The following is a 22,152-nucleotide window of genomic DNA, read 5'->3' on the forward strand; positions in this document are numbered from 1 at the left end:
CTTCTCATGGAAAAATCAGCTTATTAAACAAGGTTTTTTTTTTTCTAATTATGCTAAATCTGATTTTGGTCGAGTTTTGTCATTGAACTTCATCTGTTTCTTTCAGCACCTTAGAAAGCAGGAATGTAGAGCCCTATTCTTCAGTTCTTATTTACAGGAGTAGTCCCATTTATTTCCCATGGGACTAGTCATAGGATTAAGGGTTACAGGATCTGGGCCTTATGAAGTGAGACACCAATATTCTCCTAATCTCTAGAACCTGCATTAGTAATTATTGGAATGCATCTTCCTATTTTACAGAATGTGATTTTACACTAAGATGCCATAAAGTAACACACTTACTTGTTATGGGACTCTAGAATATTTTAAAAAAGTTTAAGGGTACATGAAAGCGGAACGGTTGCTTTTAAAATACTAAATATGATGACAATACCTGAATACGTTTGTTAATTATGGGAAGGTAAAGATGGAAATAGATATAGACATTTGAAAATGTTTGTTTTCATTACATCATTGGTAGAAACTTCTTATATGTCAATCCAACATTGTACAGCTTTATCCTGATTCATTAAAATAGCTGAATTTCACCCCTTTCATTTGATCAAAATTTGGGAAATCCAGTGTGGAGAAGTCTTGGATTTCTTTCAATTTGTTTGATCATTTTTCTAATCAATCTATTACTGCACTATTCATTTAACTAGAGCGAAAAGAGAGTCTAAGGTGACAGGATTATGCGTTTGAAGTCAGACCATTTTTATTTGTTTGATGTTGTTTTAGCTGTCTAGAATTTTTTTTTTTTTTTTTTTTTTTAAAAAGCTGTTCTTTCTGTGTGCCTGCCTGTAAACACTGGGAATTCAGATAATTTCTTCCAGCCATAATGGCTTAGGATTCTAAAATTCTCCATCCTCAGGAATGGTTTGATGGTATTTACATGTATTCATTTTGAATTCAGTAATTACTAAATGGAAATGCAAATTCTCCTTGACATTCTGAAAAGTTTGCTGCTTTGAAATGATACCGTGTGCTGTAAACCTGTAGCAAGAAAACAAAGTTCAATGGGTAGGATTAGGGAAATACTTTTATTATTTGTATTCTAAAACTCACCTTTGCGTTTGCAAATGTTAGGGCAGGGCAGGGGGCGGGGGAGAGGTAGATCTTCCGCTGGTGTAAATTGGCATATCTCCATTTGGAGCTAGGCCAGTTCATACCAGTTGATAATCTGATCCTGGGCCTGATCCTGCCCTCCTTACTCAGTCAAGGGGAATTTTGCCTGAATAAGGAGTATAGATTCAGACATCTATTTTCTGTACCTTCAAATGTTTAATAATGCACTGATTCAGGGCCCAATTCTGCAAGGTCCCCTGAGTACCCTCCATGGACACTGAAATAAATAAAGGCAGAGGGCACTAAGCACTTCTTAAAATTGTGTACTTTATTAAAAAGAATTTGGAATAATTTTGCAATCACAATATATTTGACACAATATGGAAAGGCATTTACAATTCTTATTTTAAAACAGAAACACAGGAAATAGCCATTAGGAGGTGTAACAATTACCAGAAAGCGGGCTATACTGGTGCACTGTACCTTATACACTACATATTCGGTGCATTCTTGTTGGCTATTAAAAGCTCATTAAAAAAATTAGTCTCCACAATTTACAATATTTTCCATTGAAATAGCATGTTAACACATTTCTTTAATCACTGTGTAACTGTCAAGGGAAAGGACAATTAATCTAGAATGTGCATATACTTTTAAAAAATTATCAGACATAATTTTATTTGTTTTATATTCAGTTTTCTGAAGGAATTCCTGCAGGGAAATGGTTAATCTATTTTTAACTAAAGCTTACTTTTGTAATCTATCCAGTGCTTAGAGTTCTGTCATTGATCTATGATTTATGTGATTTAAACCACCTCTTGGCTGTAACATTGGTTGCTATCCAAGATGCTGAGCTGAATACTAATTACAAGATCAAATTTATGCTGTTGGGCTAAGCAGCTGAAGGAGCTTTCCATGTAGGACTCCCTTAAACCATGCCACTGTTGAGCCTTAGTGAAATATATTTTCAGGGGATGTACGGGGGGGATGTTGAGGGAAAGAGAAACAATGTTACAGAAAAAATGTAGAATGTACTTTGAAAGCTGTATGTTAAGTATATTGAAGCAATATTCAGAACTATATACAGATGTGCAGTGTGTCTGTATATGTGAATATGCACAGATATATGTGAATGTATATATTTATATATTTCACACTAATGATTGGGAAACTCATTGAGGAGTACCAAATGGTAGGAGTGACCAAACAAATAAATTTGAGGATATTTAATCCCCAAATGTATTTTGTGCCTTTATTTATATTATTTCACAGTATACTAGTAAATGCACTGTAGTATGCTACTCCAGCTCTCTCCTATAACATCTTTGCTGAGAAATGTTCTGAGACCACCAATTTTATAGTGAGCATTATAAGTCTTATGAAAGAATGGGTAAGGTTCTTCAGTTTGTATGTGTGTTATTACCTTGGTAGTGAAGGTGGGGAAGGAAGAGCTAGTTGAAAAATTTTCAACAGAACGGTTTTCCACTGGAAAATGCAGTTTTACTGTAATTGAAATATTTTGCAGGAATGTGCCTATTTTGACATTTTTTGACAGAAAAGTAAACTAATAAATCATTTGCACTTTCTCATTTTGATAATGTCAATGTTTAATTTCATTTTGTGTAGATGTCTATGTTTTAAATATTAATTTTAATATTACATTTACATTATATTTTAAGATATATTAATTATTTTACATTATAATGTTTTGACATTACCAAAATTTAATGACTTGATATTATCAAAATGAAAAGTTTTATAGGACTATGATGGGGTACACAAACCTCACACTGGGATAGAAGGGGTTAAAGGACAGTACTGGGCCCAGTTAGTCCCACCCCTGCAACCCTGCAGAGCATGCTCCAACTGGAGACAGGGTTGAAAAGGGAGCAATCCAGCTCTGGAAGCTGGAGAGGAGGACAGACCTATCCTGAAGGCTCCTGTCAAAAGGGGCTAGAGATGCCTCCCTGAAGTACCAGGACTGTATGCTGAGCCTGGTTGGGGCTGAGTTTGGTTTCCTTTTCTTCTTTGTTTTTTCTTATCTGGGACCAAAAGTGGAGAGAAGCAGTGGTAGGAAGTGACCTAGGGAGGGTAACTCAGAGGGCCCCCCCTCGGAAGTCAAATATTTGGTTGGAGCACAGTGGAGTGGGTGGGCTCAGGGTCCCCGGTGACAGAGTGGATGCTAACCACTAGGCCTCCTAGCCCACTGAGGACCCTATTACAAGGACCTTGGGTTTTTTGGGTTCTTGGTGATTTTTTGCCTTTGTCTGCAGCCTGGGGTGCAGGTTGCTTGCTAGGTTCATCTGAGTCTATCTCACCAAATGAATTCTCTGGTTTGGTTTGGTAGCCTGTGCTGTACAGGAGGTCAGACTAGATGATCTGATTCCTTCTGGCCTTGAATTTTATGATTCTACAAAGTTGTTTCTAAATAGAAATTTTTCAGAATTTCTGTTCCACAAAATATTTCAACTTTTTATTCCAATTTGGAACAAAACCAAATGTTGAAATATTGGAATTTCCTGAGGAATGGAAATTCTGTTTTTCAACCTGTTGTATTCTTTGGGATTTTTTTTTAACCTTCAAAACAGTGGATCTTTGAGCCACTCAGGGATATTGAGGATGAGGGGACAAAGTGCAGGTGAGGAAGTCAATGGTGCGTGATGAAATGCTGTCCCAAATACTCTGGAATTTATCACATTTGTAGAATAAGTTGTTTTGTATGTTTGTATAAGGAGATAGTGTGTGTGTATAGAGGGATATGGAGGAAAAGAAATTCCACTTCTGACTGAAACCCACATTTCATATCAGGTGGGAACGTGTGTTTTTTCAGTTGTGCAGGTTGTTTTAATAGTGACTTTATCTCACAATGACCTTACAACAGCAGCATATGACCCCGAGGCTCTATTATTGCAATTTATGTCCATAACGGCCCACCCGTGCTTGCAGTTGAGAATGCAGCAGCACAATTGCAAACTGACTTGAGATATTTCAATTAGATTATGCTCACCTGTGTTCTTCAGGGGCTGTGCATAACGTAGTGGCTTGAATTTAAATTAGCGCTATAGGGTTTTAAAGCCCTTTGTGGTATTGGCCCTGCCTACATGTGAGACATATGTCTTGAGCCTTGTTCTACTGGGTATATATTCTCATGTGCCATCCATGACCCACCATTAAGGATTACAGCATCATGCCTAACATCAGCAGGCTATTATACTTTGGCTGTGGGGGGGCCCTATGGTGTGGAGCTCCTCTGAAATCGGTGTCATTACAATCCTGCTCAATTTAAAAAACCTTAAAGAGCTTTTTCCAAGGGTGTTTTTAGAATGACCACTATTGGCCTTCATTTCTTCCCACTTTCTTCACATTTATTTCTTGTTTGTATTTTTGATTTATTTATGATACCCTATTTGGTTTTGCTTGGACAAAATCTTGAGTGTATTTGTGTGTGCATGTTTATGAATACATTAGAAACAAATAATATAATATGCATATTCTGATATAAAATATACCTGCATGTGTGGATGTGTGTGTAATACAGAATTTGGGTGTGTTTCTTTTGGGCCAACGTTTTAAAGGAGCCACAAGTCACAATTCCATTCTGCAGAAGCAATTCACTGTGAGCAATTATTCTAATATTTAAGTGTCTAAGTGACTGATTTGTGGGTACATATAGATAGATATCGAAATGCTAGCATTTCCAGCCACAAAGAATTGCTGGCACAACCTTGTACCTGCAAAGTGGAAGCAATTTTTAAAAAAAGTCAGGTCCTAGATAAGCCCATGCATACTCAAGAAACTATAAATCACAGCTATAATTTTAATAAGACCATCTTGTTTACTTACTGTAACCCATAACTAATACTGCATTCCTTCTTATCTTGTATACGTGACACCTGCTTTTTCACTGCTTATGCAAGAAAATAATTTGCACTGGCAACAGTTCTGTTTATCTTGAATAATAGTAACTAAAACAACAAAAGTGAAAAGGGTGTTTAGTTAATCATTGCCCCACTCTGAGAGACTTCAAAGAACTTATTTGACCAAAACCTCATTAAATGTGTAGTGTATTTTAACACTTCTTTCTCCACCAGTGCTGCTCCTTATAGCTGGCCCAGCACGTTTTAGAAGGCATGCAAAAATTCCCAAGGGGGGCACAACTTCCTCTGTGCATGAGATCTCTGTCCCTCAAACCCCACCATCAGCTGTTCTTATCCTACACTCACCCGTGATCACTTGTGAACCCTTTCTAGTGACGTACTCTGTGGCAAGGTGGGCTGGTTCCAAACTAGGGAATCCAATTGCTACAAATCCAGCCACTGCTTCTACACACACATGCATAAATGTGCACACACAAATCCCTCACTCCTGCCCCTGCCCCCCCTCGCACATATTTGCGGTTAGCATTTTTAACTATTTCACTGCTGATTAGAGCAAGTCAGTAAGAAGAAGGGTGATCATATTATGAAAATCTACACAATCTACTTCGAGTGACAGGTTACTGTGGGGCCAGAGGAGGGTGACAACACTTATTTTCCAATCTGATCCATGGAGCTAAGAAGCCAGAAGGGAGGAGCGGATTGCAGGGAATCATCCAAGCCCCAGTAAGGGGAAGCCAGTCCTACAGAGGCTAGCATGGTATCCAAATCTTACTGAGGGAGAGCCAAGCCAAAATAGCTGAGCAGAGCTTCAGTATCCCACTGAAGAGGAATTAAGCCCATTAGAACAGCCAAGGTGTTTGAGGGGATGAACACAAACCCAAGAAGTCCAACAGAGAATTCATGAACACATTTTGAACATCTGTATAATCTACTGTGTTGTTATCTTGTTTTGGCTTCTCAAGTGGGCGATGCTCAGTTTGTGGGAGGAGCCTGGCAGAGTGCCACTGTATTTTTGTCCACATTTTTATTCTTGGCAGAAGTTATTGCTGGAGTAAGGATGGGAGTGTCAGGGGAACTTCACTCCCCTCCTCCTCAACAAAGAGGGCAGGGATCCTTGGTGACAGGTAGGCGGCTAGTTCTGCAGGCACTAACTTCATACTGGCAGTCTCCATCTCCTAGCACAGTGCTTCCCCTTGGCTGATTTTGTTACTTTTTTTAAGCACTAGTGACTAGTCCTAGGGTGTGCCACCTGTGATGACAGGTCTTGCATGCCCCCTGCACTGGCTTTTCTGGTCATCAAGATATTTGTACACAATTAGAATGCACAATTAGAACTATACACCCAGGGCCTGATTCTGACTTATACTAAGACTCGTTTAGATTACTCTGGCAATATGAAGGGGCACTGAAGAGGAAGGAAATGTAATATATGTATTCGAGCCATTAAAAAACTTACCATTAAATGTTTTTAATGGAAGATGAGTTTTTGATTAAATTGAATTTTTTTTCATAAAATATTCAATGTTTGTAGAAAATTCTGGGGTTTTGTCAATAAACCTGAAACAGTCTAAAGGTAAAGGTTGATGATTGATGATTTTGATGATTTTTGTTGTTTTCATTAAAATATTTTTGCAGGAAAAATAAATATTTATATATTATTCATATATATATGAGCCAGTTGGCAAATGTTTATTTTTATATTTGTATATATATATATAGTTGAGGAGATGGACAATGTGCTCCTAAAGCACTTAATGTTTTGAAAACCATTATGGCTAGCAGTCACTCAGCTATGTGTTTTATCCTAGTGATGTGAACAGGCTTGTTAAGTACCCTGAGTGGAGTTTTATTACATCATTGCTAAAGGCTGTTCTCTATGGCTGGTGCAAAGGGTTCGGGGGAATGGGACATGGTCAGAGCAATCTTTGGCTGCAGGAACAGTTCCTGCTTTTTCTTGCACTTTGAGATTGGCTTGAAATAGAATGGAGGAGGATCAGAGCAGTTCAACAGGTCTTAAAGCCAATTTTGCACCTCATTTTCTAACTTGTCTCTAATAGTCCTGGGCCAAACTCCAGGATCTGACCCAAATATTTTATGTGATTCCCTCCTTTCTCTAAAATTCTTGCCCAATTCCCTTACACCAGGAGTCATGAAAATATGGTCTCAAACATATCTATCTTCATACAGCCTTAAACATAGCTGCAGGTCCTTGTGGAACATTGGGTCATCTGCCACAAAGAGATGTAGTCTATGTGCTGCAGAATAATAGCCAGATGGGATAGTCCCTAAGGGTTTTCTAACTCACAGCTTTAGAGCCCACCAGACAGGAAACTGTGTTGCAGAATGAAATGCTGGGAAAACGACCCCTTTCCCTTCAGCAATGACCTTGCCGACCAAGTTCAAATCACCTAGTAACGAGTGCACTTGTTTTAATATACCTCTTTCTATTAAGGTGGCTTGTGCCTGCAACTTTTTGAAATATTCGAGTTGATGGAAAAGGAGGTAAAACCCAACCCTCCCTGAATCATCACTAAATGGTGATGATGATATGCTGGCTGCTGGAGTTCTCTCTTCTGCTATTGGGACAAGAGACCTTCAGCTTCTCAGCTAATTCTCGGAAGTCATTCAGTCATCCTTGATAGATGGAGATTTGCTAATCCCACAAATATAAAGCTGTCTGAAGCAGGAAGGGTATGAAGTTTAACCCAGATTGCTGAACAACTAATCAACAGGAAAAGGAACCACAGTGCAAGTCACTCATAAAAGAAGCAAAAAACCAGCCCAGTCCATGGGAAGATAGTTACCAACTAAATGTTTTCCCTTCAGTTAAAGCACTCACCCCAGCAATTGAAAACTAGAGAGGAATATAGACAATAACCAACAGTAGAAGTTTGGTGTCTGTCCTTACTAAGAGAGTGACTTTTCCAGAAGGCCTAAAATGTCTTGAAAATGCCATTTTATTTTCTTGCACAAAGGGCGTTTACCAGGATGTAATATAGAGTTACACAAAAAGTATATAATTCCTACAACACAAATGAAAATTAATAATGTTTAGAGCTAATCATTTTGATGAACATGAGCACAGAAAAGTATATACCTATTCGTTGACTGGGTGACATCACAGAGATGATGAATGATGATGGCTCAGCACTCATCTGAGCCTTTTTTTGAAAAAACAACAGCAGCACAAAAGTCATTTCCGTAATGTACTTGAATGTGCTTGAAGTACCAGAAAATATTGTCTGTTGTGGGTTGTGATAAAAATGATAAATGTTTGTGTATATAGAAGTGCCGGGTAGTTTGTGTTATTTGTCTGACTTCTGACATCGTTGATTTAAGAAGCCAATCAGATATTTAAAAAAAACCCACCTTGGTTTACCTAGAAAAGTCTATGCTACAGTGGTGGTGGATGTGGAATGCCCAGCCATCTCAGAAGCATGTGTAATGGCTGTCACCAGGCTGCATCACTACTGTGTCTGGGCCTTGTTCCAAACAAACCAATGGCCCAGACTTGAAGAATTTGTGATTGGGGGGGGGGAGGGTGTCCTAATGGTGCTGTGTGAGCATGTGATCATCATAATATTGATACATGTACACTCTGTGTACTTCAGCGTGCAGAGCATTTCCACTAGCCAGCCTCAAAATGAGAATGAATGAATAAGATGACTTTTTCTCCTTATTTTCATATCAGAAACATTCTAATCCTATTAGTACCAGAAGAGCCTGGTAAATGTTATAATAGCTCAATTACTAATGTACCCTGGATCATTTAAAAACTGTAATTACTCTAGTAACTTAGGATGACAATGATCATGGCTGGCTATAGCATTTGAACAAATAACAATAGAAAACTGTATATAGTTGTCTAGAACATACCAATATTGTCAGGAGGTTGGATTAGGTTTTGAGTTCAGTGGAGCTGTGGCAATTTGTACTAATGTTCTGCCCAGAGTGTTTAGTTAGTTCATTGTCAGTACTCTTGATTGTAGGGTCAAATGTTTTTTGCTTGAGAATCCTTTGATCTTGTAAAGTGAGTTATTTCCCCCAAATTTAGGTGCCTCCATATATCTTACAATTACTTTATCTCAACAGCAGTAAAACCCACACAGAAAACTTGAGGAACATTTTGTGGAGAACATCTTTTCTTTTGTGTCTCTCACTTTTTTTAATTAGGTACATTTTCATGAAAACAGAAACTTTGAATTTTAAAAGTTCACCTGAACTCATTGTTTATAAACTGTTCATCCATTCAGAGGTTGAAATCCCCTGGCTTTGATATGATTGTTATTAACATTTGTGATTTTATTTACTTTAGTTTGGAGATCTGCAAGAATATTTGATTTTAATATAGCTATCTCAGAGAAGTTGAGCAAACTGATAACTTAAATCAAATTCCTTGTAACATTGGGAAGATGCATTAAATCTCCTTTCCTTTGGCCTGGCACTAAAATCATTTATCCTCGCACCTTCTTTAAGGTCAGAAATCAGTTTTCCTTCTGGGGTGCCAAACAGTAATTATTCCCATTAACATGCTATGCCTCTAAAAGCAAAGATTATTTGACATGAAGTGGAAAAAGAGGAAAACAAAATGAAATAATTTGAAGTAGAATACTAACATGGCAAGACTAGACACCATGGTCAATGTGACTAGCTCAGCTTTAAGGTTAGTTAGAAAGAACTTTGATTAAGTCACCTGAAGATTTTATATATTATCAAAGTTTCTCTTTCTCAGTCCAGCAAGACGTCAGATGCAGTTCTATCGTCAGCCTGAAGGATTGTGTCCTTTGTTCTCCAGCCAGGTGTAAAACGCAGTTCCTCCCCTCTACTCTTATAAGGTTCAATCTTGATAGCATTGAAGTCAATGGGCAAAATACCCACAGACTTCAGCGGTGCAAGGTCAAATCCACAGTCACGTGAGGCTTTGTGAGTTCAGTTTTCATTAGCAAGTTGTAGATTACCTCATCCTTTAGTCCAGGCATCAGTACCAAAGAACAATTGCATTTCAAAGTTCCAGAATATTTGATTGGATTCAATATTTCTATTCTTTGAATACATGAAATTGTTCAACTGCCTTTTTTTTAAATTTGCGTGAGTGCATATCAATCTGCCTCACTGGCCTTTCTCCCATTTCAGAACTTTCTGGACAGGTTTAAAGGATGGTCCTTCAACTGGATACAAAATCTTTTGCATAAAAATTAACTACGCATGCCATGAAATTTATCTTCAACATCATTGAATCTTTTGGAGGTTCCTCATCTCCTTTCTGTGTCTGAGCCCATTTCCTCATTGGAGCAACAGATTAACATGTTAAAGGGGTACTGTCAACTTGAAATCTGAACAATTAAAAAAAAATGTTAAAAGCAATTTCACGCACCACACATGCTTGAGTCCCCCTGCCAAATTTTGCACATATACAATGATTTTCTTATTTCCATTATCATGTCTTTCTTTCCCCTATTTCCTTCTGAAATTGCTGTTCAGGGGGAAATGGTGCAATTGATGATACAGAAAGGGCTGTCAAATGCACAAGTGAACAAACTCGAATTTTTCCCTTCTAATCTCTTTCATTTATAGTAATTGTTAAGTGTTATGTCTCGCTGAATTTTTTTTAAACCTACTAGTGATCCAGGTGTGATTTTTGTTTAAAGTGACTTTTAAGTGTTTTAGTGGACACTTCACTTTAGGGATTTTTGATCAAAAGTTATATTAAGGTTCCCTTTATAAAGAGTTAATAAATGATTAATTGATGTTATACACGGTACACACATGTAGTATGTATTATAAACTGTTATAAGTGCATCTGTAGAAGGAGTTATAGAAAGTTATAAGCCATGTTTATAAGCAGTCTATAACAACTGATTAATCATTTATAAGATCACAGAAGATCAGGAATGGAAGAGACCTCAGGAGGTCATCTAGTCCAACCCCCTGCTCAAAGCAGGAACAATCCCCAGACAGGTTTTTGCCCCACATCCCTAAATGGCCCCCTCAAGGATTGAACTGACAACCCTGGGTTTAACAGGCCAATGCTCAAACCACTGAGCTATCCCTTCCCACATCATATATTAATAATTTATTAAGTCTTTTAAAACTATTTATAAATGGAGGCTGAATACAAAGTGTGACTGGCTTTCTCTCTGATTTCTGGCTGCATACACGTTGAAAAGTTGAATGTACTGCTCTAGTAAATATCCTTCATCTCAAATGGCAAGACATTGCCTATTGGTCAGGTAAACCTTTTTCATATCTATCCACCAATGAAGGTTGCCTGATGCGATGAGAATCATTTTGATCAGATAGCAGAACCCTGATCATTAGTAAGGTATCTGCTGTCCCATCCCTATCTATCTGCCGGAGAAGGGTTCTCAGTGTGGTGAGAATCAATACTAGGATGTCATTGCTTGCTACAGCTGTGCTTTACTCTGTCATCTTGCTGAATGACATAGTTCATCTCATGATGTCAATCTCGTTCTCTTATTTGCTGCAGGAAGTGTGAGCACACCTAGGAGCAAGCTTGGCTGTGTTCTGATACTTCCATTTTCCTTATTTCGCACACATGCATCTATAAGTTTATAGTATAAAGAGTCTCAAGTGACTCCATGTAGTGTAGTTGTTTGTATAGCTCAATGGCAGAGTCCACCCCACTGGAAAACTAACAACAGGTTTCTAGTTACAAACATAACTTCTACCCTATAAACAACTCAGTGACTGCCTGCTGGGAAGCCCTGTACAGGCTGTCAGGTCTGTATAATTATGTAGAGACTGAGAGACTCTGGAACCCAGCCCATGGCCTTGGCTAGTGAACTAGTGGATGTGAGACACAGAATGGACTGAATATGAATCTCCAACAGCTGGATCTATTATGTCGATTGGTTATTTATGACTGAAAAAGCCTATTGTGATACTAAAAGTTCATGGCTAAAACTAAACCATGACAGGTCAAACTAGAGAGCTTTATTCATTCTAATGGCCTATTTCACTGATGGCAGAATACTTAGTGCCAGTGGTCTTAGTGCTAGACTCCCAAATGTCTTCTTGCCAAAATGAATCCAGTGCACCATATATGGTGATTTACTCTGCTCTGTGGCTTTCTGCTTTTCACATGCAAAAAGAATTAGGATCTCTAAAATGTGCTCTGTAGTGCATGTTTTACTTGCTTGTGCTATTTTGATCATTCTCCAGCAGGACAATGTGGTAGGCCTCAAGTAGAACTCTCATGTAAGTAGCCTCTGTTTAGATATTCCTTACTAAGTAATGACTATTCTGATCAGAATGTTGCCTTTTCTGCTGGCCTGAAATAAGAACTATACTGCTGTATTACAGTCACATCTCTTGATCAACGGAAAAAGAACAGAGCTCCTTGAAACCAGCAGGCTATACTGTATATTCAAGCCTCTTAGATTTCATTAACATTTGGTTAATGAAATAGTGCTTTGTCACAGAGTCTTGAAAACTTAAAAGGGTATTTAAGCTTCTTCCATGAGTCAATACCATGTAATGTCAACATTACCACCAATAGATAATTCAGAGATGTCACACAAAGCATATTTTATACTATTCACAGTCTAGCAAAACAGCGCAGCATTTATGTTGTTTAATCCGTCTTCAAAAATCTTCTGTTCTGAAAAAGTTGTAAATCAATCTTGCTAGTATTTACTGACACAGAACAGATGTAATCACTCTACTGCCTTCAGTGGAGGAACAAAGGATTTACAGCACCTGAGGATCTGGCCCAAAATAGGCTTATAAAACATTTCTTAACACCAAACTTTTCAGGAATATAATGGTGAATGACATATTTCCTGCAAGTGACAATATGGCCAAATTTAAAGTGAAGTAAATAGTCTGAGCCATTACGGGACAGCACAGAAACAAACGCTACAGATTGTACAAAGATAACACTACTCTACAGCCAAAATGCTTCTGAAATAAATGTAGTCAAACTTTACTAATTCTGGGTCACTGAGAACGAAAATGATGCTTAAAATTGTTGATTGGCTCTAGTTTTCAAGATATGCTATTGGGTCAGTATATACGACCCTTGACTTGGGAATGGCGGAGGATAAGTGAGTTATAAAGGGAAGGGATCTCAATTTAAACCAGAAATGACTAAAATACATTTTTGACTGGATCTATGAATAAATCTATGACTGGGTTTGGACAGTACTTGCTTTTTAGGCAAAACAATGAATGATGCAATCTGAAGCTGGTATTGCGTCATACATGATATGAATTGCATCATGTTATTCCTAGAAGTCATGGATGATGTAATCATAACGAAGCTTACATCACTCTGCTGAACAAATTGCCCTATATCAGCTCTAAAAATCATACAGTGTCGTGCTCTCTTATTTGTCAGTGTTTGATTTTGCAAAGGGACACATTTCTGTTTAGCCAAAGTGAGCAGAGATGCTTCGTACTTGTGTGAACAGTGCATCACAAAAGCGCAGTATAACCACTATGGTTAAGAAAGTCTATCACCTTTATTTTGGCTGCAAAATTGGAGATCAGGACAAGAGGTGGGCCCCACACATATGCTGCAACACTTGTGCAACAAATCTTCGCCAGTGGTTGAACAGGAAAAGGAAATCTATGCCTTTTGCAGTGCCAATGATTTGGAGAGAGCCAACAGATCATACCAGCAATTGTTACTTCTGCATGGTGCCTCCAGTTGGGAAAGGTGTGTCAAAGAAGAAAAAGTGGACTGGGCATTATCCAAACATTCCATCGGCTATACGCCCACTACCCCATGGAGAAGGACTGCCGGTTCCTGATGCACCAGAATCATTCTCACTTGAGACAGACGAGGAAGAGGATGAAACTTCTGGTCCTGAACCATCAATGTCACAGGACCCACATTTTCTCCCATCCTCCTCCTCTGAACCACACCTCCTAACACAAGGTGAACTGAATGACCTTGTCAGGGATTTGGAACTACCCAAGAGTAAGGCAGAGCTGTGGGCTCCAGACTATAGCAGTGGAATCTCCTGGCAGGTGATGTTAGGGTTTCCTTGTTCTGTGACCGTCAAAAGGATCTTGTCCCATTCTTCTTCATGGAAGGTGATCTTGTAGCCTGCAACAACATTGATGGTGGGATGGCAGCCCTCAACATCGTTCATGATCCAGATGCGTGGAGACTGTTCATTGATTCATCGAAGACGAGTCTTAAAGCTGTTTTACTGCATAATGGCAATGTTTTGCCATCAATTCCAGTTGGTCATGCAGTCCATATGAAGGAAACCTATGACAACATGAAACAACTTTTGAGGTGCATAAACTATGACCAACATCAGTGGCAGCTTGGTGGCCATTTGAAGGTTGTTGCTCTCTTGCTTGGTCTGCAGACTGGATACACAAAGTACTGCTGTTTTCTCTGCAAATGGGATAGTCGTGCAAGAGATTCCCACTACATCAAGAAAGATTGGCCACTCCGACAGTCATTGGAGCCTGGGAGGAAAAGTGTTCAGCATCCAGCACTTGTTGAATCAAGGAAGATTTTGTTACCACCCTTATACATCAAGCTGGGTCTGATGAAGAACTTTGTCAAGGCCATTGACAAAACACAAGCAGCTTTCAAGTACCTCTGTGGAAAATTTCTAAGGTTAAGTGAAGCTAAGATAAAGGAAGGTGTCTTTGTTGGTCCTCAGATCCGTGAACTTCTTCGAGATTATGCATTTGACCATGCACTGCGTGGCAAGGAAAAGACGGCATGGAAAGCCTTCCAGTTAGTGGCAATAAATTTTCTCGGAAACAACAAGGCAGACAACTACAGGTTGTTGGTGGAAAACCTCCTCAAGGCCTACAAAAGCCTTGGGCCTAGTCTTCACTTACCGGCTGGTCCGGTGGCACGCCATCGATGTTCTGGGATCGGTTTATCGCGTCTGGTTAAGACGCGATAAATCGATCCCGGATCGATCCCGGAAGTGCTCACAGTCGGCGCCGGTACTCCAGCTCGCCGAGAGGAGTACGCGGCGTCGACGGGGGGAGACTTCCGGCCGCGTCTGGACCGCGGTAAGTCCGGACTAAGGTACTTCGAATTCAGCTACGTTATTAATGTAGCTGAATTTGCGTACCTTAGTCCGAAGTCCGGACTAAGTGGGGACCAGCCCTTGGTTGCAACATGTCACTAAAGATACATTTTTTGCACTCTCATCTAGATTTTTTTCCACCGAACTGCGGAGCAGTGAGCGACAAGCACGGCGAGCGATTTCACCAGGATACTGCAACAATGGAGAAATGCTATCAGGGCAAATGGAGCCCATCAATGCTTGCAGACTATTGCTGGACAGTGACAAGAGATGCTCCATTTAATGAATACAAGAGACAAGCCAAGAAGCGCCGAGTAGACACTGAATAGGACTAAACTATGTACACAATAGTTTTTTGCCTTTTGTTTCATAATAAATTTTATTTATATAACCCTATTGCTGATTTTTAAAGTGTTACATAAACAGGACAGGTGAAATATTATCATGTAAAGCAACCATAAACACATGAAAAGACCTAGGTTTACAATTTATGATTAAAACTCTACTATCTACACAATATACATAGACATAAAATGTAAAAACTTAAATATCTTAGAAACAGTAGCCAGTTGTTTTAATTGTCATATTTGAATTCAGCACATCAAAATACATAATAAATAGCATATTTTATCTCTGAAGCAGACGACTTCTCAAAAATTGTAGACCAGTGTAATTTGAGTGTTAAGCCAAGTCATGATTTTTTAACTTATTTGAGGAATAATACCTTTTTCTGATTATAAATAAATGTGCAATATAGAAATATGTATACTCTAAAGAAACATAGGCAGTTTGATCCTATTCAGACTGTTGTAGTTACTATGTTATCCCATGTACATGATTAGAATCTGTCCTGTAGTCTGGTGTATGTACATGTCTCTGTAAATGCATATGTCTGAGGTGGTCAAAGAAATTGCTGTTGGAATCTGGATATGGTTTTGGCAAAGACAAGGTTTGGGTTCTAGACTGAATCCTGACCAAGGTTTTGGTGTAGATTTGAGGGTGCTGATTTTTTGGGACTTGATTTCATGAGGTTTCAGACTAAATCTTGGAAATCTCTCAAGACCAAATGCCCTCATAAGACTTGGGTTGCATCCAAGAAAACAGGCACCTTCTGGTTTGGAATCTAAAAAGTATAGACACATAGAAATTGCCATAATGGATCAATATTTTGTCCCCAAAAGTGGCCAGTACCACCTGAGATGCATTAGAGCAGTGGTTCCCAACCAGGGCTATGCGTACTTTTGGCAGAATGCAGAGGTCTTCCAGAGAGTACCTGAACTCATCTAGATATTTGCTAGTTTTACAACAGGCTACATAAAAAGCACTAGCGAAGTCAGTACAAATTAAATTTCATACAGTGACTTGCTTATACTGCTCTATATACCATGGACTGAAATGTAAGTACAATATTTATATTCCAAATGATTCATTTTATAATAATATGGTAAAAATGAGAAAGGAAGCAATTTTTCAATAATAGTGTGCTGTGACACTTGTATTTTTATGTCTGATTTTGTAAGTAAGTAGTTTTTAGTGAGGAGCAAGACAAAGCAGACTCCTACCAGGGGTACAGTCATCTGGAAAGGTTGAGAGCCACTGCATCAGAGGATGGTGCAAGAAGCACTGCAGTAGGCAGTTATGGAAAAAGCAGCCAGAATGAAGGGTTGAGTTCAGATGTATGTATGCAAATCTACTCCCATTCCATCCAAAATCTGGGGGTAGAGAGTGTTGACTTGGAGGTGTGGGGTATAGCCAGACTCAAAAATACAGCAACGCTCAAAATTAGCTTCATCATGACCTGTTACATGGTAGCATTACGCAGTCTAATTGAGTTAATGTGTGTGATATGTCCTCACAAAATCCTATGGTGTGCTTTGTCCTGTGGTTACATAGTAACTCCAAGTCACCAATATAGCTTCTGTGTGTGATATGACATCATGGAATCCTGAGATATAATGTAGCATGAGGCCACCTAGATTTTATATTATTAGTATGGTTCATTCTTTCACACTATTTCTTATCTTCTTTCTTTCTGCATTTGCTCTCTGCATCATTTTCTTGACTTAGACTTTTCAGTTTCTCAGTATTTCAAACTAATTGTCTAAAGAGGTAATTAGTTTATATTTACCTTTGTACTTCCTAATCATGTTACACTAATATTTTATACAATTATTGGAAGTGTAATACAATTTTATATAAAATAAGTAAACTTCAGATTCATTTGAAGAAAACATGGAATGCTTTACTTCACACTTTGTTTGACTGCAAAATACTGTTCTTATGGTTATTTCTTAGCTGCATTATATCTATTTCAGTTTCAGACTCCCTGGATACAATATATAAATTGATGTGCAATTCTTTTCAAAATAATTCTTGTGCTTCTATGATAAAGGTCTGTGTTTTATTCACATTCAAGAATGTTTTTTTTTTTTAAAAAGGTAAGCAGGCAACATGGCAAAAGAAAATGTTATAGACTTGCTGAAGGAACCCAGCAGGAAAGAGTATCAGCTCCACATAGACAAAAATGTAAGTAAGGGAAAAATAGTTCTAATGCCTTATTAGAGTTGGCGATTTAGGTACATTGAGGTAGTTTGCCATCTCTTAGTTTTTTTAGAGGATGCTTTCTGGCTTCATTGCACACAGCAGGAAGAAAAATAGTGTGTGGCTCATCATTTGCAGCTTTATGTTGTTTCACAACCCAGGAACCACATGGGGCATAAATGGATGGCTCTTTTCTGTGGAAAAAGTCAGAAGGCTTGCAGTCTTGTTGCTTAGAGTGAGAATAAAATATGGATAGAAATCTATCAATTGGGAAACAGAAACTAAAAGAACTTGATACGGCATGGTGTGTCTCAGTAGTGTTAAAATAATTATATGATCGTTATACAGCTTTCATGAAATACCAACTGTATCTGATAGCAAATGAAACTGTATATGGCAACAGATAATAGGCAATGCATTCAACACATTGTCTGGCTATGCTGGCCCGGACAAAGGACAGGAGACGCTGGATGTGGTTTGATTAGGCTGCAACTTTATTCCTAAATGCCTGGGAGGACCCAGCAGATAAAAGTCTACAGTGCAGATATTTTCATAACATTTACATATACTTGAGAGGGGGCTGCTCTCAGCCCTCCCATTTTACCCATTCTGGTTCCCAGCCAATCTGCTGCTGGGCCTTGCCCCCCTCCCCACTCAAATGAGGTTTAAAGGGGGGACTATAAAGGCGCAGGGGGTTGACTCCCTGCTGTACCAGTCATAGGAGCCTCAACCCCTTCACCCCAGTTTCTGCTCCTTTAAAGAATAGCTCCTTTAAATCCTTTGTCAATCCATTTTATCTTATCACTGTATCGCTTCCCTACAGAGTTCCTGCACTGGACACCTGCCTCATGCTCACATAACGAGTTGTGACATCACAGCCGAACCCCCTTTTCATGTCTGCCCAACAAAGCCGCCAACCCACTGCAGGGAAGATGAAAAATCTCCACCTTGATTTGGCCAATGTGGCGATGAGGGGAAAAAATTCCTTCCCACCCCCCCATAAAAGGAGCGACTAGTGTAATGTCCACAGCGGATTATGACATACCTGGTATTTCACTACTTTGCTGGGTGGGAGCTGCTCTGCCTGGTCTAGGTAAAAGAGGGCTCTTCCTGCATCTGTGTGAACCTAAATAGTCCCCCAGTCTCATTCAGTCACCTGGTGTGGGGGGATGGGTCAGTGTCCACACTCTGACCTGGTACAGAACTGCCACTACAAGTCACTTTCTGGCTCTCTAGCCCTTAAAGAGGAACTCACCTCTTCCAACAAACCTGAAAATGGCCCCCACCACTTAATGTGTGGTGAGGTCATTACAGTTATGCTAAACAATTGGAATTGTTCCTCAAGTCCTAGGATATTTGACAAGTCAATTTAAAGCAGTAATAAATATACAATTCTAGATGCAAATGAAAATTTGATAGAACAAAGGTTACATATGAGGAGGAAAAGGCCATGATCCATCACAGTCCACCTTTAAAAACCCAACTTGATGTAAATATATTGAATCTGAAATGTCACAGACAGCACTGAAGTAAATGAAGCATATGACAATGAAAACAATGTTGAAGACTTAAAAGATGTTACTTGCAGTTAAAAAATAAAAAAGTATTTCACACATATTATAATTCAGCTATATTGGTACAGTGCCATTCAGGCCAAAAGTATTCCAAAGTGTGTTACAGATTTAAATTAAACAGTTACAAATAAACATTAAATAATAGTGGAGGCAGAGATAAATATAGAGTAATAAGGAAGCAAGAAAAGATACTGTATATTTAACTGAGAACTGAAAATAGATGGAGAGCTAATGCAGGGGAGAAATACAGAAAAGCTATTCCAGATGGTAGGAGCTACATCAAAGATTGTTTTTTCACAGACTGTAGTGAAATGGTATGACGAGACAGAGAAGTGGCTAATGTTAGCTGAGCAGTGACAAGAATAGAGAGGTGCAAGTTGGAATGAAGGGAACAACTCCCTTAGATGAAACCAACCTTCTGATAAGGGTAGGGGGCACTGATCATTCTTTACACATTCCAGAGAAGATGGGGATACAGCTGTGAGATTGTCTGTCTATCAAGGCTATGATTCTATTCTGTTAATCTCTTACCCTTCTTAAGAATATTGAGATTTATTGACAACAATGACTAACTCTGTGAAGATTTGTCATTGAATTCAGTGCTCATAGAAGTATGGAGATAATAGTGTTGGCCTGAACCACAGAGATGATGTGGCAGTTTCTCCACACAGCTCTGGTAAAGCAACTACTCCTGACTTACCACATCATTGTTATTCAGACCCTGGCCAGCTGCACAGCAGATGCTGCCAATTGCATGATATTAAATTGTGAGTTTATGATATGTGCAATTGAGAACTAAGATGAGATGTCTAAACTCACTTTTGACCTAATCTGTGTTTGAAAACAGGTTTTCACAAACTGAAAGGCTACTGTACTAAGCTGACTGATCCATACAGCCCAAACCCACTAGATGTTTTACTACTTCACCTTTCCTTTCCAATTAATTGGGTAAAGTACTTGTTGTTAAAACACTGAACTGGAACTCAGGAGATCTGAGTTTAAATTCTGGTTTTGCCACAGACTTTCCTGTATGCCCTTGGGCAAATCACGTAGTCCTCGCCTACACAGAGAAGTTGCACTGGTGTAACTTAAATTATTTATAAACCAATGTAGTGAAACTGGTGCAAAACCCTATGTAGACACTCTAATTTCAGTTTCAGAGTGGTTTGTTTGGTTTAGCTTAAATCTGTTCCCTATTGGCTTAAGCTAAATTAATATAAACCCGGTTTATATTGTTTTAAGAATATCCACAGAGTCTTTTGTATTGGTCAAACTAAATAAATATTAAATTGCAGATATTAAATTACACCTGTGGTTAAATTGGTGCAAATATGCCTGAAGACAAATCCTAAATCTCTCTATACCTCAGTTCCCCATGTGTAAAATCAGGCTAATTATACTTTCTTTCTCCCTCAATTTCTCTGTCATTATCTATTTAGATTGTAAATTTGTGGGAAAGGGACTATCTCTGACTTTGTAATTGTACAGCACCTAGCATAATGGAGCCCTGATCTCAGTTATGGGTGCTAGATAATATTGTAATACAACTAGTAATAATAATAATTTAGGAAATACATGGAATATTACTTCAATGTGTCATACATTAAAATCCATCCTGTGATTTAACTTAAAGCTGAAATAATTTATCAAAAATCTGTGGATTTCTTTACTCTTTATCATACATTTTGCATAAACTAAACCCCATTGCCTTGTTCAAGGTAATTTGAACAACAGAGCTGTGCAGTTCTCCAGTATACCAAAAATGTTTATATTCATACCAAGAGGATGCTTTGGGTAGAGGATCAGCTGTCTGGAGCCCATTATGTCGCCTACAGTTTTTATCATTTTTTTTTAAAGGGAGGCAGTGCTCTGTGTGTGAGGGAGAGAGAAAGAACATTGCCTAGAGACTTTGGTCATCACAGTGTATAACTATCCCTTATTTTTAGTTGGAGTCTTCTGAATATCAGGACCTGCTGCAGCTAGGAGCAGTGACCTTTTAGGTTTTGAATCTGCTCTTCTCTGGCAGATGCAAGACTGAAACTTTGAAGGGGAACCCCCTCCTGTTCCATGTAAAACTCTTTGAATTGCCCCATCTATGCTTCTGAGGCTCCCCACTCATATGTAAGATGCTTTGAAGATGAATACTCCATCATAAGGAAAACATAAAACAAACCTTACTCCCTTATGTCAGGGAGTGCTGTAGAGCTCTCAAAGATATTCTGTACAATGGTTGCTCTTTGGTGGGTGGGAGAAAACAGACTGGTTCATCAGCCTGTCAAAGCATCAGAAGAAAATTTCACAGGGCTATTTGTTGGGTGTGTGTTAGGTGAAGGAAATGGATTTGCAATTCCTAGAATATTCAAGTACAGCAACACCTAATTCAAGCGAACTTTTGTGTGAAATTTGTTTAACTAGCAGCTTTTTAAAAAAATCTTCTATTGTTTATAACAAAGATTACCACGTTGTTTAGGGACACAGCACCAAACCCTGCCCTCTCTGCCAAAGGTACAAGATGAGCTTTCCTGAGGTGGTACCTGAGGGGGAGATTTCAGAACAATTTTGGAAGACTACACAAAGCTATGTACCCCACCAGTGCACTACATAGCCCAGGTCCATTCCTAGTTGCCAACTGCACCAGCTGTTCAAGACAGGACAGGCCTGCTGAGCAACCACTGCCCAGATCCGCTGCCTGTTGATCTTCCACTTAGGAGGATATGGATATAAATGGTTACAAAGCTTACTTCAGTCATAAGGTTGGAGTAGGTGCCTGTAGAGCAGCTCAACAGCCATTCCTTGTCTTGTTGCGGGGACTATTTTCCTCTGTCCCCATGGAAATCCTCAACAGCCAGCTCAGCATGTTGCAACCAGGATTTCCTTTTATGTTTTTAGCATGTCATATATACTCTGAGAAAGTGAAGAGCCCTTGAGGCTTAGGAGATTGGGTAGCTCATAGAGACTGGGAAAGGGACATGAAGTCTATCTAATCTGTCCATATCTGTATATTTATAATTACCAGAGTATCTGACC

At 38.9% G+C, this 22,152-nt stretch overlaps 1 long non-coding RNA gene across 10 annotated transcripts in view; it reads left to right on the plus strand.

Moving 5' to 3' along the window:
• The window catches only part of LOC101935975 (uncharacterized), a 175,797-nt gene that overhangs the window by 49,663 nt on the left and 103,982 nt on the right, over positions 1 to 22,152 (plus strand). For 4 of the 10 annotated variants that reach the window (XR_006175174.2, XR_010590253.1, XR_010590252.1 and 1 more), the window contains exon 3: positions 17,449 to 17,536. The exons of the other annotated variants lie outside the window; for them this stretch is intronic. This is a non-coding gene — a long non-coding RNA (uncharacterized LOC101935975). The remainder of the gene's footprint in view (positions 1 to 17,448; positions 17,537 to 22,152) is intronic. 10 annotated transcript variants of the gene reach the window in all.

Source organism: Chrysemys picta, chromosome 9 (genome assembly GCF_011386835.1).
Source record: "Chrysemys picta bellii isolate R12L10 chromosome 9, ASM1138683v2, whole genome shotgun sequence".
NCBI classification, from domain to species: Eukaryota; Metazoa; Chordata; order Testudines; family Emydidae; genus Chrysemys; species Chrysemys picta.